This window comes from Aotus nancymaae, unplaced genomic scaffold (assembly GCF_030222135.1).
Source record: "Aotus nancymaae isolate 86718 unplaced genomic scaffold, 86718_ANA_hifiasm-v0.15.2.pri h1tg000006l, whole genome shotgun sequence".
NCBI classification, from domain to species: Eukaryota; Metazoa; Chordata; class Mammalia; order Primates; family Aotidae; genus Aotus; species Aotus nancymaae.
Window position 1 is genome coordinate 87114527 of NW_026988417.1, and position 17655 is coordinate 87132181.

At 37.4% G+C, this 17655-nt stretch overlaps 1 long non-coding RNA gene across 1 annotated transcript in view; it reads right to left on the bottom strand.

Moving 5' to 3' along the window:
- LOC135271657 (uncharacterized) overlaps window positions 1–17655 on the bottom strand; it is a 36739-nt gene that overhangs the window by 10555 nt on the left and 8529 nt on the right. Inside the window, exon 2 of the long non-coding RNA XR_010339783.1 lies at window positions 4802–4847. This is a non-coding gene — a long non-coding RNA (uncharacterized LOC135271657). The remainder of the gene's footprint in view (window positions 1–4801; window positions 4848–17655) is intronic.

Sequence of the window (17655 nt, forward strand, 5' to 3'; positions counted from 1 at the left end):
GCATCTTCTTCCAACGTAACTGTTTTGTCTACATTGAAAATCTGTTGTTTAACCACTTTCATTCTTTGTCTTAGATAGATCGTATGGACAACTTCCTGCAGCTTCTCTGTCAGCACTTGCTGTCTCGCTTTGTACTTTTATGTTATGGAGACAACTTCTTTCCTTAAACCTCATAAACCAACCTCTGCTAGCTTCCAACTCTTCTTCTGCAGTTTTCTTACCTCTTTTAGCCTTCACAAAATGGAAGAGAGTTAGAGTCTTGCTCTGCATTAGGCTTTGGCTTAAGGAAATGTTGTGGCTGCTTTGATCTTCTATCTGGAACACTCAAACTTTCTCTCCATCAGCAATAAGACTCCTTCACTTTTGTATCATTCATGTGTTCACTGGAGTAGCATTTTTAATTTCTTTCAGGAACTTTTCCTTTGCATTCACAACTTGGCTGTTAGGCAAAAGAGGCCTGGCTTTCAGCCTTTTGACGTGCCTTCCTCACAAAGCTTAATTATTTCTAGCCTTTACCTTAAAGTGAGAGGCACTGGGTGTGGTGATTCATGCCTCTAATCCCAGCATTTTGGAAGACCGAGGCAGGAGAATCATTTGAGGCAAGAAGTTTGAGATCAGCTTGGGCAACAAAGTGAAGCCCCATGTCTACAAAAAGTTTAAAAATTAGCCAAGAGGGATAGCGTGAGCCTGTAGTCCTGGCTATGTGAGAGCCTGAGGCAGGAGGATCACTTGATCCCAGGATTTTGAGGTTACAGTAAGCCACGATCATACCACTGCACTCCAGTCTGGGCAACAGAGTGAGACTCTGAATCCATAGAAATAAATTTAAAAATAAAGTGAAAAGTATGTGACTTTTCCTTTCATTTGAACACATAGAGGCCATTGCTATTAATTGCTCTAATTTTAATATTGTGTCTCAGAGAACAAAGAGAGGGAGAGAGACAGGGAAGAGGCTGATTAGTAGAGCAGCCAGAACACACACAACCTTTCTTGATTAAGTTCACTATCTTATAAGGGCACACAGTTCATGTCACCTCTAAACAATTCCAGTAATAGCATTAGAGATCACTGATCACAGATCACCATAACAGATGTAATAATAATGTAAAAATTAGAAATATTACAAGAATTACACGGAGACATGGAGTGAGCACATGCTGTTGGAAATCTAGTGCCAGCAGACTTGCTTGACACGGGGTTGCCACAAACCTTCAGTTTGTAAAAAATGCAATATTTATGAAGGTCAATAAAGCAAAGCTCACTAAAATGAGATATGTGTGTAGTTCTTTTAAATGTGCTTGCCATTTCCCCCCATTTCTTTTTGGCTATATTAATTTAAAAAAACAAAAACACATATTATAGATCTGAAGTTTCTTTGAAATCTCCTTGAAAGAATTGTTTTAGTTTTTTATTAATTTGTTTCTTCATGGATACCTCATCTTCTCTGGATAGTACATAGCTTTCCTGTAGTAACTATTAAGGTATAAAAAGAATAGGCAGTAGGGACCGGGACCTGGGTCCAAATCTTAGACTATAGGTCTCACAATTTGTATTTTTATTATGTTTCCTTTTCCCTTTTTGACACAGAGCCACCTGCTGGCAAGAGGATGTTAACTTTGGATATATTTGAGCATGCAATAGGGTTCAAGTGCACAGAAAAAGTAGCATTGATGAGGCTGCATCTCAAAATGTCTTATAGATTTTACCCATAGTAAGACTATTAATAACACTAAAACATTAATGTTAAAATGTACTGTATAGTTGGGGAAGGGTTTTTCTCCAAAATTGTTCTGTTATCCAGATTAACATATAGAAAAATGAAAGAGTGGAGGTCACACTGGATTAGTTTTTGTTAAACAGAAGAGATAAGACAGCTTATGGCACTGACAAAATTATTCTTAGAGTTACAGGCCATGGGCTATAAACTGAATAGGAAGATAATTAAACACAGGGAGAGGATATAGAAATGGGAACTGGACCCTCATTGAAGGATTGTCAAGATGAGAGTAGTTAAAGAATCAAGCCGGGAACCCCAGTGGCTCAGGCCAGTTGTCCTGGCGCATAAGGAGATGAGGCTACACATTCTGAGGCCAGTCTGGGCAACATGGAAACCTCTCCTCCATTAAACAAAAAAAATTTTTTTTAAAGGATCCAGAAAAATGAGAGATCATGGTAAGAGTGTTCAATGTCGAAGCCATTTAGTTGGAATATTGATAACTTTGTTATTTTTGATTAAAAGATCCAGAATTTGACCAGGGGAATAGATAACAGAGTAGAAAAGACCATAAAAGATGAATTTGGTAAGAAAATGAGCAATTAAGAGTGTTGAAAGGACACTGTGGATGTGGAAACCACCCACAATGATGGCAAGAATTGGAGCAGGGAGAACACTGAATCAAGTGCAAAATTTTTGATGAGCAAAGGAAAGTAATCAAATGATAGATGACAATGACAAAGAAAATTAGCAGGTCATAGAGGTAAAATGGTAATAAGCCTTAAAGAAGTAGGATTCCTTTTCACAAGAGATTGAGTGGGTAATGATTTGAAAGATGTAATGAGCAGCAGAAAGTTTTCTAATCTTGCATCTAAATAGTAAAGTCTCTGTGGTTTGAAAGCTCACATCCACCCACTGGGCTGCTGGAGAGCACCAGCCCTGCAGTAAGGCATGTGAAGGGGCTGCTTGGAGAGAAGAGTTTGTGCTGATGATGAAGCAGCAGTTCCAGGGCTCTACAGCTGGGGAAGTGGGAAGTGGAGATGGAATTCAGGGCAAATAATTTAGCTTCAATAATATACTTAGAGTATTAGTCTTAGTCAAATAGTCTTTCTCTTTCCTAAATGATCTTTTCAAATCAAAGAACTAAGTTGAGGCTACTTCTATTAAATATTTAGTTACAGAGGCTGGGCACGGTGGCTCACGCCTATAATCCTAGCACTTTGGGAGGCCAAGGTGGGCAGATTACTTGAGGTCATGAGGTCGAGACCAGCCTGGCCAACATGGCAAAAGACCATCTCTACTAAAAATACAAAAATAAGCCAGGCATAGTGGCAGGTGCCTGTAATCCCAGATACTCAAGAGGCTGAGGCAGGAAAATCACTTGAACCTGAGAGGTGGAGATTGCAGTGAGCTGAGATTGTACCACTGAACTCCAGCCTGGGCAACAGAGCAAGACCCTCTTTCAAATAAATAAATAAATATTTAGTTATGGAAATAATAATAAGTGGATTATAAGAAGAATATAATTTCTCTAAAAACTAGTTAGTTCATACTAAACAATGGGCATAATTATTATCTCAAAGATTGGTAATGATTCAATGGAATTTAATTATATATGTGTTTAAATATGTTGCATATTTACACAATGCATGTAGAGTACACATACAATATCATTAAAAATAATTGACATTGTTTTCAAAAATAAGTGCTTACAATAGAATATAAAATAAATAGAAAAATAAAAGCAGGGCAAGACAAATAGGATAATAAGATGAAGGCAAGGGTGAAGTTGATATACTGGAGATCATAAGTTCTTACTCAAATGCTGGAATTAAACCACAAATTCTTTGATTGCCTGGAAGGAAATATGATGAATTTAACATTCAGTATCCATAAAATTAAAATATTCTGGCTGTTTAGCAGAAGTACAATGTTTCTTAGCACTGATGTTTAAAATGTCTCTTATGGGCCCTCATTAAATGAGATTCTCACGTAGTTAAGATCTTCAACAAGATCCTGACAATAAAATACCATAACACGAAAACTTAACCTATATCATGTGACTATTATATGAGAATTTGTGAATACAAGTCAAGTTTCTGTCACCAGATAAAAGCAATACCCTGCTTTTGAGATTCAAGCCTTTAGATTGGCTTTTACCAATTGCAGGGAAGCAAATTTTAGTTTTTCTATCAAAATAACTATTTAGCTTTGAGAAAGAAAGAAAAAAAAAACCAAAATAATGGTGAGGGCATGAGGGAGAGTAAAATCAAAACGATAAGTTGAAAAGCTTCTTATAGGATTTGAATCTTTAAAAATGCATTGCAATTTAAAACAAGAAAGTATCTTCTCCAGATTGATCTATAGTTCCAACACTTCAAGTCAAAATCTCAAAAGGCTGTTTTGAAGAAATGTACAAGGTGATTCTAAAATCTATATGAAAAAAGTAAGATATCTAGAAGATCCAAGATAATTTTGAAAGTGCAGAAAGTGCTCAATTAATTTTTGATAAAGATGCCAAGGATTTCAATAGAAAAACAAGTCTTTTCAACAAATATTAACAACAGGATATCAACATGGAAAAAATAAACCTCAACCTTTACTTAACATTCTATTATAAAATTAACTCAAAAAATTAATTAATTCAAGAAACTAAGCCATAACACTTTCAAGAGGTTAAGCAAAGACTTCTTAGGATATACAGACACCTACCCCCTCATACCCACCACCCACACACAGAGACGACAAAAAAGAAAATTATGTTTCATAAAATATAAATACGTTTACTCACATCTGAAAGACTGTTCAGAGATGAAAAAGCAAACCACAGACTGAGGGGAAATATTTGCAAAACATATATTTAACAAAGAATTTGCGCTCAGAGCATATAAAGAATTTTAACAACTCAGTAATAGGACGAACAACTCATTTTTTTAAGTGGGTGGTCAATTGGAATAGGCATTTCATGAAAGAAAATACAAATGTCCAATAAGTGCTAGAGAAGGTTATCAACATCATTAGTCATTAAAGAAATGCACATTTAAACTACAAACACCCACTACAATGATTATAGTTTAAAAGACTTACGAAGTGTTGGTAAGGAAGTGGAACAACTGGAACCCCAATACAGTGCCTATGAGAATGCAAAATGGTAACAGTCAATTTGGAAACCAGTTTGGCAGATTCTTTGAAAGTTAAACATAACATTTACAATGCAACCTAGAAATTCCATTTCTAGGCATCTACCTAAGAGAAATGAAAGCACGTCCTCACAAAGGACTTCTACATGAATGTTCATAGCAGCATTATCAACAATATCCAGAAAAGGGAAATAACCTGTGTATTTATAAACTGGCAAATAGATGAACAAAAATTATGGTATATTATACAATAAATTACTATCTGGCAATAAGAAAGAACAAACTATTGTTATACACGACAACATGGATGAATCTCAAAAACTTTATGCTAAGGGAAAAAAACCAGACCAAAAGAAGTGTATACCATATGATTCCATTTCTATGAAACTCTAGAAAAGGTAAACCTCTAGTGGACAGAAAGTCAATCCATGTTTGCCTGGGTCTGAGTGAGGACAGGGAACTCTTGCGTATAATGGAAATATTCTACTTTTTTTTTTTTTTTTTGAGACAGAGTTTGGCTCTTGTTACCCAGGCTGGAGTGCAATGGCACGATCTCGGCTCACCGCAACCTCCGCCTCCTGGGTTCAAGCAATTCTCCTGCCTCAGCCTCCTGAGTAGCTGGGACTACAGGCGCGAACCACCATGTCCAGCTAATTTTTGTATTTTTAGTAGAGACAGGGTTTCACCTTGTTGACCAGGATGGTCTCGATCTCTTGACCTCGTGATCCACCCGCCTCGGCCTCCCAAAGTGCTGGGATTATAGGTGTGAGCCACCGCGCCCGGCTCTATTCCACATTTTTATTGTATCATCAGTGGTTACTTGAGTATATAGTTGCCCAAACTCATCAAACTATACTTAAAATAGAGGTAAATTATGTATTGATAGGCTATACAAAAAAGCAGGCAGTATAGGGTAATAAGATATTCGTTCTGTTTATAATTATATATTATCAAGTATAATTATTCTTAGATATTTATTTTACTTTGACTCCTATTTTATAAAAGGTATCTGAGCACCTATTGGCAAACTTTGGTTGATGCATGTATCTTTTGTTTGTTTGTTTGTTTAGGAATTGTATTTGAAGTGGACATAAAATTAATTTCTTTAGACATCAGAATTTTCCAATGTACCCACTGAATTTACAGGCTTGGTGATTTGTGAACCACATTTGTTATTACTATTGATTCTACTACAAGACCTGAAATCCATCTCTGTCCTTAGGCCCCACATGATCGAAATATTTTATTTTGCCAAAGAGAAACTTGAATTGGAAATGAATTGACTTATACAGAAGTCACTTCATCTTCCATGAGGCTTTCCTTGATCACTCTGGCTAAGAATAATCTCTTTGGATTTCTATAGTTTAATTTTTAAAATATCACTCAGGATATTTTCATGTCATAATTTTCAATGACATTATGTGTAATGTGCATCGTTCTTCCCATTAAATTGAAAAGAACAAGACTGACATTTCATGAGTGCTATACAAAGTCAGGCTGTGCTGGGTACGTGATCTCACTTCAGTCCTCGTTAGTCAGTGCCTGCTGGGACCTGTGTGAGTATTGCCTAATGCTGACTCTCCATCACGGCACTCTCACACATTGGAAATCCTCTGTCACTATGCTCTCCCACATGCCTGTCACCTCAACCTGAATTGTCTAATGTTGTTGATTGCTTACTGGATCTCCTTTTCCAGAATCTCTTTCTAAATCAGATTCCTCTGATGCTCACTTTGGAACCCACCCAAGTACCTCTTCTTGATGTGGTAACAGACTAGCTTTTGAGGTAAGAAAACAGAGGGATGGTGTGATACATTCGTGTGTGTGTGTGTGTGTGTGTGTGTGTGTGTGTGTGTGTGTGGTATGTGTCTACATCTTAGCATACCATCTTGCATATATAGTAAGGAAGTGCTTGACACAGGAAATAAATAAACTTTAATTTTTAAAGAAATGCCTTGACTAAAGACATTTTATTCCTGACTTAAGAAAAACCTTGCATAAATATTCCTGCTATTTTCCAATTACATAAAAAATCACAAAATATAAAAATCTATTTTTCATCTATATTATGCTCAATTATGAATACTTAGAAAATTATACAGAAATTTTAGAAATATCATGACAATTGAATTTATATAAATGCTGCCTTACATTGTTATTAGAAAAAAAATTGAGAGTCAGAAATTTGAAAGTTTATCTCTAGTTATAAAGGATTAGACAGGTCATTTAACATTTCTGACTCTGACTTCTTATTATAAAATAGAACTAATATCACCTGCTTGTATCAATAGAATTGTTAAAATCAAAGGGCAAAACATAATTTGCAAACTGTAATATGGGATATAAATATAAGGCATTTGGAGGAAGAGCAGTGCTAATAAGCATTTTCAAAAATTTGGTTTTAGAGTATTAAAAAGCTGTTGCACTAGCAGAAAAGATGAAGTATGAATTCATGGTAATTAACAACCTAAAAATGCAATGAGAAAAGAAATCAAGTAAAGAAAATACACACATACCTCCAACACTAGAAATTGTTTTAATTTTTTTTCTGTCCCTCTCCAGACATACATACTTAGGACCTTCATTTCTTCCATAAATATTTATGAAACAGCCATGATTTGGAAATTCCAATCATTTATAGTTTGCCTGTCATGCTCAATAATAGATGATATAGATGTAGATATAGATAATGAAAGCATATTATAACCATGTGGCTGCACAGCATCCAAAGCTTAATCTTCATAAAACCATAAAATGCTTTTGTTTGGGACATTACATTAGTTATTCAGTCCTGTAGTTTGTGATTCATAGCAAAATAAATATAAATCAATACTTATCAGACCCCTTCACTTACAGCTCTTTGGACCATGCAGTTATGCTTATAGTTTTCTTTAGTATTATTAGCTCCAAGTCTTCATTGTGAGCCATTAAAAACTTTCATTCTTGGCCCGATGCAGTGGCTCACGCCTGTAATCCTAGCACTTTAGGAGGCCAAGGTGGACAGAATGCTTGAGCTCAGGAATTCAAGACCAACCTGAGCAACATGGTGAAACTCCGTCTCTGTTTTAAAAGTAAAATAAGTAATTATTATTTTAATTTTTAAAAAAACTTCAGGATTATCACAACGGATGGGAGGCAGGACTATATAGAAGCTCTAACTCATACAGACAGAGCAGTGTGCAGAAACTTGCACTGTGAACTTTACTAGAGAACTACTGCGAGAAAAAACCAGGAATCCCAAGAAAATCCACAGACCCTCTGAAGGAAGTGGACTTCTCCTGCAGGACCCAGGAGACATGCCAAATACTATGCTGGTATCCACAGCTGAGAGACGATTCATATCACAGGACTATGAGCAAACAACCCCTAGTACCAGCCTGGAGCCAGGTAGACTTGCTGGGTGGCTAGACCCAGAAGAAAGACAACAATCACTGCAGTCTGGCTTACAGGAAGCCAAATCCATAGGGAAAGGGGGAGAGTACTACATCAAGGGAACACCCCATGGGACAAAAGAATCTGAACAACAGCCTTCAGCCCTATACCATCCCTCTGACACAGCATACCCAAATGAGAAGGAACCAGAAAGCCAACTCTGGTAATATGATAAAACAAGGCTCTTTAACACCAGCTAAAAATCACACTAGCTCACCAGCAATGGTTCCAAACCAAGAAGAAATCCCTGATTTACTTGAAAAAGAATCAGGAAGTTAGTTATTAAGCTAATCAGGGAGGCACCAGAGAAAGGTGAAGCCTAATGCAAGGAAATCCAAAAAACAGCACAAGAAGCAAAGGGAGAAATATTCAAGGAAATAGATAGCATAAAGAAAAAACAGGCTGGGTGCAGTGGCTCACGCCTGTAATTCTAACACTTTGGGAGACTAAGGTGAATAGATCACCTGAGGTCAGGGGTTCCAGACCAGCATGGTCAACATGACAAAAGCCCATCTCTACCAAAAATACAAAAAGTAACTAGGTGTTGTGGCACATGCCTGTAATCCCAGCTACTCGGGAGGCTGAGGCAGAAGAATTGCTTGAACCCAGGAGGCGGAGGTTGCAGTGCACTCTAGCCTGGAGGACAGAGTGAGACTCCATCTCAAAAAAAAATCAAAACTTCAGGAAACACTGGACACACTCATAGAAACGCAAAATGCTCTGGAAAGTCTCAGCAATAGGATTGAACAAATAGAAGAAAGAAATTCAGAGCTGTAGTTCGTGATTGGTAGCAAAATAAATACAAATCAATATTTATATTTGACAAGGTCTTTGAATTCACCCAATCCAACAAAGACAAAAATAATAAGCAAACACAAACAAAGCCTCCAAGAAGTCTGGGATTATGTTAAACAACCAAACCTAAGAATAATTAGCATTCCTGAGGAAGAAGGGCAATCTAAAAGTTTGGAAAACATATTTGGGAGAATAATTGAGGAAAACTCCTGGTCTTGCTAGACACCTAGACACCCAAATACAAGATGCATAAAGAACACCTGGGAAATTCATCGCAAAAAGAGCATCGCTTAGGCACATTGTCATCAGGTTATCTAAAGACAAAGCAAAAAATCTTAGAAGCTGTAAGACAAAAGCACCAGGTAACCTATAAAGGAAAACCTATCAAATTAATAGCAGATTTATCAGCAGAAACCCTAGAAGCTAGAAGGGATGGGGGCCCTATCTTCAGCCTCCACAAACAAAACCATTATTAGCCAAGAATTTTGTATCCAGTGAAATTAAGCATCATATATGAAGGAAAGATAGTCTTTTTCAGACAAACAAACGCTGAGAGAAATCACCACTACCAAATCACCACTAAAAGAACTGCTAAAAGGAACTCTAAATCTTGAAACAAATCCTGGAAACACATCAAAACAGAACCTCTTTAAAACATAAATCGCACAGGATCTATAAAACAAAATACAATTTAAAAAGTAAAAACAGGCCGGGTGTGGTGGCGCATGCCTGTAATCCCAACACTTTGGGAGGCCAAGGTGGGTGGATCACAAGGTCAAGAGATTGAGACCATCCTGGCAACATAGTGAAACCCCATCTCTACTAAAATTACAAAAATTAGCTGGGTGTGGTGGTGCACACCTGTAGTCCCAGCTACTCAGGAGACTGAGGCAGGAGAATCACTTGAACCTGGGAGACAGAGGTTACAATGAGCCGAGATCACACCATTGCACTCCAGCCTGGGCAACAGAGTGAGACTCAATCTCAAAAAAAAAAAAAAAAGCAAAACAAAAAAACAAGGTACACAGGCAACAAATAACATGATGAGTGCAATGGTGCCTTGCATCTCAACACTAGCATTAAATTTAAATGGCCTAAATGCTCCACTTAAAAGATACAGAACTGCAGAATGGATAAGAACTCACCAACCAACTATCTGCTGCCTTTAGGAAACTCACCTAACACATAAGGACTCACATAAACTTAAGGTAAATGGGTGGAAAAAGGCATTTCATGCAAATGGACACCAAGAGCAAGCAGGGGTAGCTATTCTTATCTCAGACAAAACAAAATCTAAAGCAATAGTGGTTAAAAGACACAAAGAGGGACACTATATAATGTTAAAGGCATTGCCCAACAGGAAAACATCGCAATCCTAAACATATATGCACCTAACACTGGAGCTCCCAAATTTGTGAAACAATTACTAATGGACCTAAGAAAATAGACAGAAACATAATAATATTGGGGGACTTTAATACTCCACTGAGAGCGCTAGACAAGCCATCAAGACAGAAAGTCAACAAAGAAACAATGGATTTAAACTATGCCTTGGAATAAATGGACTTAACAGATAGGTACAGAACATTTCATCCAACAACCACAGAAAACACATTCTATTCAACATCACATGAAACTTTCTCCAAGATAGACCATATGATAGGCCATAAAATGAGCTTCAATAAATTTAAGAAAATTGAAATTATATCAAGCACTCGCTCAGATCATAAAAGAATAAAACTGGCAATCAACTCCAAAAGGAGCCTTCAAAACCATGCAAATACATGGAAATTAAATAACCTGCTCCTGAATGATCATTGAGTTTCAAAAACAAAATCAAGATGGAAATTTAAAAATTCTTCGAACTGAACAATAATGACACAACCTATCAAAACCTCTGGGATACAGCAAAGACTGTGCTAAAAGGAAAGTTCATAGCCCTAAATGCCTACATCAAAATGGAAAGAGCAAAAACTGACATTCTAAGGTCACACCTCAAGGAAATAGAGAAACAAGAACAAACCCAACCCAAACCCAGCAGAAGAAAGGAAATAACCAAGATCAGAGCAGAACTAAATAAGATTGAAACAAACAAAAAAATACAAAAGAGAAATGAAACAAAAAGCTGTTCTTTGAAAAGATAAGTAAAATTGATAGACCATTAGCAAGATTAACCAAGAAAAGAAGAGAGAAAATCCAAAAAACCTCACTGAGAAATGAAACAGGAGATATTACAACTGACACCACTGAAATACAAAAGATCATTCAAGGCTACTGTGAATTATGCACACCAACTAGAAAACCTGGAAAAGATGGATACATTCCTGGAAAAATACAACCCTCCTAGCTTAAATCAGGAAGAATTAGATACCCTGAAGAGACCAGTAATAAGCAGCAAGATTGAAATGGTAATTTAAAAGTTACCAACAAAAAAATCCAGGATGAGAAGGATTCACAGCAGAATGCTACCAGACATTCAAAGAAGAATTGGTACCAACACTTTTGACACTCTTCCACAAGATAGAGAAAGAGGGAATCCTCCATAATTTATTCTGTGAAGCCAGTATCACCCTAATACCAAAACCAGGAAAGGACATAACCAAAGGAAAAAAAAAAAAAAAACCCTACAGATCGATGTCCCTGATGAACCTAGATGCTAAAATTCTTAAGAAAATACTAGCTAACCATATCCAACAACATATCAAAAAGATAATCCACCATGATCAATTGGGTTTCATACCAGGGATGCAGGGATGGTTTAATATATGCAGGTCAATAAATGTGATAAACCACATAAAGAGAATTAAAAACAAAAATCACATGGAAAAGAATTCAATAAAATCTAGCATCCCTTTATAGTTAAAACTCTCAGCAAAATCAGCATACAAGGGACATACCTCAATGTAATAAAATCCAGCTGTAACAAACTCACAGCTAACATAATACAGAATGGGGAAAAGTTGAAAGCATTCCCTCTGAGAACTGAAACAAGACAAGGATACCCACTCTCACTACTCCTCTTCAACATACTACTGTAAGTCCTAGCTACAGCAATCAGACAAAAGAAAGAAATAAAGGGCATCCAAATTGGTAAAGAAGAAGTCAAACTGTCACTGTTTACTGACAATATGATAGCTTACCTTAAAAACCCTAAAGACTCTTTCAGAAAGCTCCTAGAATTGACAAAAGAATCCAGTGAAGTTTCTGGATACAAGATTAACATACAAAAATCAGTAGCTCTTCTATATGCCAACAGCAACCAAGCAGAGAATCAAATCAAGAACTCAATCCCTTTTACAATAGCTGCGAAACAAAAAAACCTTAGGAATATACCTAACCAAGAAGGCAAAAGACCTCTACAAGGAAAACTACAAAACACTGCTGAAAGAAATTGTAGATGACACAAACAAATGGAAACACATCCCATGCTCATGAATGGGTAGAATCAATATTGTGTGAATGACCATACTGTCTAATCAGTCATATTCTTGGAACCAGAGGAGATGCAGGTGTTTTCTGGGAATTATGCCTTTAAGTAGATTTATTTCTTCAAGGAACTGAATTATATTTCTCTTTTGAAAGCTTGATCACAAAATAAAAATCATGAGGCCTCTTTTTGTTTTCAAAACAAAGGTTTACATTTCCATGAGGTAGTATTGATTTAAAACATTTCATCTAAATTGAGGTAATAGAATATTTTTCTAACTCATATTTCTACATAGCTTTATCAAAGTTAACAGCTTGGTTTCTTCTTCAAAATTTAAACCTTTTGTAGAAAGCCTATTCCAAGAGAAAACACAGGAGAAACTTTGGGAGAATTTAACAAAATAACAGAAAGATAATATAGACTCCACTTGGTGAGTTCTAGGTAGAATAAGATGAATATACTATAAGAAAATAGAAAGATTAGGCTGGGCATGGTGGCTCACACCTGTAATCCCAGCACTTTGGGAGGCTGAGGCGGGTGGATCACTTGAAGTCAGGAGTTTGAGACCAGCCTGGCCAACATGGTGAAACCCCATCTCTACTAAAAATACAAAAATTAGCTGATTATGGTGACACAGACCTGTAATCCCAGGTACTCAGGAGGCTGAGCAGAGAATTGCTTGAACCTGGGAAGTGGAGGTTGCAATGAGTGCCAAGATCAAGATCAAGCCACCAGCCTCGGTGACAAAGCAAGACTGTCTCAACAACAACAAAATAAAGTAGAAAAATTACATTGCTCCATTAAATTATGTTAAAGTCATTGCAATTTTTCATTTCTTCTGTCCTATTTCTAAGAAAGGTCATTCATTGTTCCTCACATATTTAAATTTCAAAATACAGACAATCTGTATTACTAGAATTTTTTTTTGAAGTAACAGGCAAACAAAAATACCTAAAAACTTAAAATCACAAAAAAGATACTTGTTAAATGAAGTCTTCTTGAAAATATGTACTAAACTTAAACAAAAATACCAAAGGTTATTATTGAAATAACATTGTAACATGTATTATTTTGCAAGAAATTGCTGACATTCAAAAAATTAATTTTTTTAGATTGTAAACTTAGTACATATGTATTGCAGAAAATTTAGCAAGAAAGAGGATAAGAAGTGGTCAAGGAGTGGTCAAGGAGAAAGGGAATGTCCTGCAAGTCTGGGGAAGCAATATTTTCAAAGCCTGGGCCATTAATAAGCATGAAGATAATCCTTGGTGTGCATATTACTTAATCCCATATGATATCAAGATTGGTGACACTGGCTTCTATTGACTTCCTTGGTACCTTAAGTTTTCCTCACATCTCTTTAGACATTCCCTCTCAGTTTTGCAGGTTCATCTTGTGTGTTAGGCCATTCTTGCACTGATGCAAAGAAATACCTGAGACTGGATAATTTATAAGAAAAGAGGTTTAATTGGCTCATGGTTCTGCAGGTTGTACAGGAAGCACAACATTGGTATCTGCTTCTGGAGAGGCCTCAGGATGCTTACAATCATGGCAGAAGGTGAAGGAGGAGCATGTGTCTAACATGGTGGGAGCAGGAGCAAGAGACAGAGAACGAGGTACCACACACTTTAAAACAGCCAGATTTCTTGAGAAGGCATTCTCTATTGTGAGGACAGCACCAAGAGAATGGTGCTAAATCATCTGTGAAATATTCATCCCTATGATCCAATTACCTCCCACTAGACCCCCCTCCAATGCTAGAGATTACAATTCAAAATGAGATTTGGGTGGAGGCACAGATCCAAACTGTATCATGTTGTTCAACTCGTTCTTTTAATGTTGGTCTCCTCTGTGGTTATGTTTTAGGCCTTCTTTTCATTCTGACCATCCTCCTGGATGGTTGGTTTGTTTGTTTGTTTGTTTGTTTTGCTTTGCTTTGAGATGGAGTCTTGGTCTGTCACCCAGGCTGGAGTGCAATGCACAATCTTGGCTCACTGAAACCTCTGCCTCCCAGGCTTATGCAATTCTCACACCTCAGCCTCCCAAGTAGCTGGGATTACAGATGTATGCCACTATGCCTGGTTAATTTTTGTATTTTTAATAAAGATGAGTTTTTACCTTGTTGGCTAGGTTGGTCTTGAACTCCTGACCTCAAGTAATCTGCCCACCGCGGCCTCCCAAAGTGCTGGGATTACAGGCTTGAGCTACCGCGCCCAGCCTTCTGGATGGTTTTTTCCATGCTCAGGATTTTGATTACAGTCCATATGCTAATCTTTTTCTGGAATCTGAATTTCTCTTTAGTGCACCACATCCACATATACAAAATAAATATCACCACCATCCACCAGTTGCCCCGGGATGAATTTCGGCATCATCTTTCATTCTCCTCTCTCTCTCTTTCCCCAGTAATTACCAAGTCTTTTAGAGTTCACTTTCTAAATCTCTCTCAAATCTGTCAACTTCTCTCAATCTTTTGATTTAAATCTCCTGCATTCTTTCTGGGATCATTGCCACAGCTTCTTAACTATATACCTATCAGTATATCCCTGCTCTGATGCATTTCCAAAGGCAGATAGACTGATTTTTATACATCTGCCCCCTACTTAAAAATCTACAGTGGCTCCTCATGGTTCCCAGCATAAAGCTCCAAAACCTAGTGAGGATGAGCACTGCCTTCAATACCTGACATCTCCAACCTCATCTCTTCTTGCACCACCCCAGTCTCTAGGCTTACATCAGGCTTTCTCTAACCCTTTGGGTCTTGTTATGATCATGTCTCTCGCCAAAATATTTTCTACCTTTCTTTTGCCCCCGCTTCCCTCCTCCATTTCTGATCCTAATCTTCTATCTCCTACTTGTCCTTCAGTTCTTAGCTCAGATATTACAGCCACTGGAAAGTTTCCTGAGCCCAAAGACTGAGTTATATGTCTCTCCTATATGCTTCCACACCACCTTGCAGTTAATCTCATCCTAGAACTGATTATACTCCTGTACTGGACTTATAACTCTCTACACACTTGTTTGTAGTCTACGTAAGATATAAAATGCTGCATAGGAGTAAGGATTGTGTCTTCTTTACTGTAACTTCTCTAGTAAATGCCTGTCACATGGCACATAATAAATATTTGTTATATGAATGAATGAATAAGAATTTAGAAATCAGCATGACCTTTTAAAAATGTATAATCAATTGAGATGAAAGAATCTATATTTCTTTCACTTAAAGGATGGCATTCTAAGCCTGGTAAGAGGTGAACAAACTCAGACAGGTTAATAAATTGCCTCTTTCTTCTTTTTTTTTTTTTTTTTGGAGACGGAGTCTTACTCTATCACCCAGACTGGAGTTCAGTGGTGGGATCTCAGCTCACTGCAATCTCTGCCACCCAGGTTCAAGCAATTCTCCTGCCTCAGCCTCCCGAGTAGCTGGGATTATAGGTGCCTGTCACCATGCCCAGCTAATTTTTGTATTTTTAGTAGAGACAGGGTTTTGCCATCTTGGCCAGGCTGGTCTTGAACTTCTGACCTTGTGATCCACCCACCTCAGCCTCCCAAAGTGCTGGAATTACAGGCATAAGCCACCGTGCCCAGTCTTCTTCTTAATTTTTAAGACTAAAAACCAAAATTATAGAGATGGGTCTTGCTATGTTGCCTAGGCTTGAGTGCAGTGCCATTCACAGGTATGATCATAGGTCACTAAAGCCTCAAACGCCTGGACTCAGGCAATCCTCCTATCTCAATCCTCCTATCATCCTATCATCTCAATCCTCCTATCCTCCTATCTCAATCCTTCTTCCAAGTAGCTGGGATTACAGGTGTGCACTGCCATGTCTAGTCTCTTTCTTCTTACGTAATTATAAAATGTTAAAATTAAATCATTAATGATTGAGGCTACATCCGGTGTAGGGGGGAACTCCTTGAATAACCACAAGAATATACTAAACTTCACTTATTTTGAGGCTGGCAATTATTTAGAAGTTATTATTTAGTAGGTAAGAGAAGATAATTTGCCTTTGCCAGTTCTAAGTACATATGTAGTTGATTAACAGATACTGATTAACAAAGGAAATGGGAAAGTTAATAAAGAACCCACTCCTCATTCTTGGCCTGGAGCTTCAGAGTTGAATTTAAACACTAACTAACATAAGCCCCATCTGTCATTTCTGATCACTGCCTCAGTTCTATAAATAGGAAGAAACCAGGACACACCTCGTTACTTCCACCCAGCAACTGGAGGAAGTGCTAAGGAATGGAACTGAAGCAGGGACAGTTAAATGTGTGTGCCCTGGGCTCTGCTAGAAAGAGTAAGATCTACATTAAAATAACAAGCATTGCCATTTAGTTCTCTTATTTATACAGGAGGGAAACTTGCAAAATCATAAGAAATTAAATTTTTGAGCATTTTGGCATGGGCAAGGTGGCTCACCCTGTTATCTCAGCACTTTGGGAGGCCAAGGCAGGAGGATCACAAAGTCAGGAGCTAGAGATCATCCTGGCTAACATGGTGAAACCCTGTCTCTACCAAAAATACAAAAAAAAAAGTTAGCCAGCCATGCTGGCATGCATCTGTAGTCCCAGCTACTCTGGAGTCTGAGGCAGGAGAATCGTTTGAACCCAGGAGTCAGAGGTAGCAGTGAGCCGAGATGGCGCCACTGCACTCCAGCCTGGGTGAGAGCAAGACTCCGTCTAAAAAAAAAAAAAAAAAATTGAGCATTTCAAGAGAAACATTTTCTCCCTCTACCCCAATTCCAGTTACAGGGTAACTATTTTTTCAATCAAAATGGGAAACATTATTTTATTCTTAAGAGAGCTTTCTTTGTATAGTTAATCATAGCTTATTCTTATAAATAGAGCTACATACTTTGGACTTGTCCATGTTAAGAGACTTTTCATGCAAGTGTATTCTGATTATGATTTTGATAACTGATGTTGAGTAAAGATTATAGCACTTTTAAAGCCATTTGTTTGCCTTTGTGCTCAGCACACAGCGTAGATAGAAAAGAACAGGAAGGCTTTATCTTATCTGGCTATATTTTCCATCAGCAACTGAAAGCATATCTTACTTTTAAAGAAAGTATCATTTTAACCAGAATTTTCTCTCTCTGACCTTTATTTAACCCATCATTTTATTACGGGGCTATATATTTATC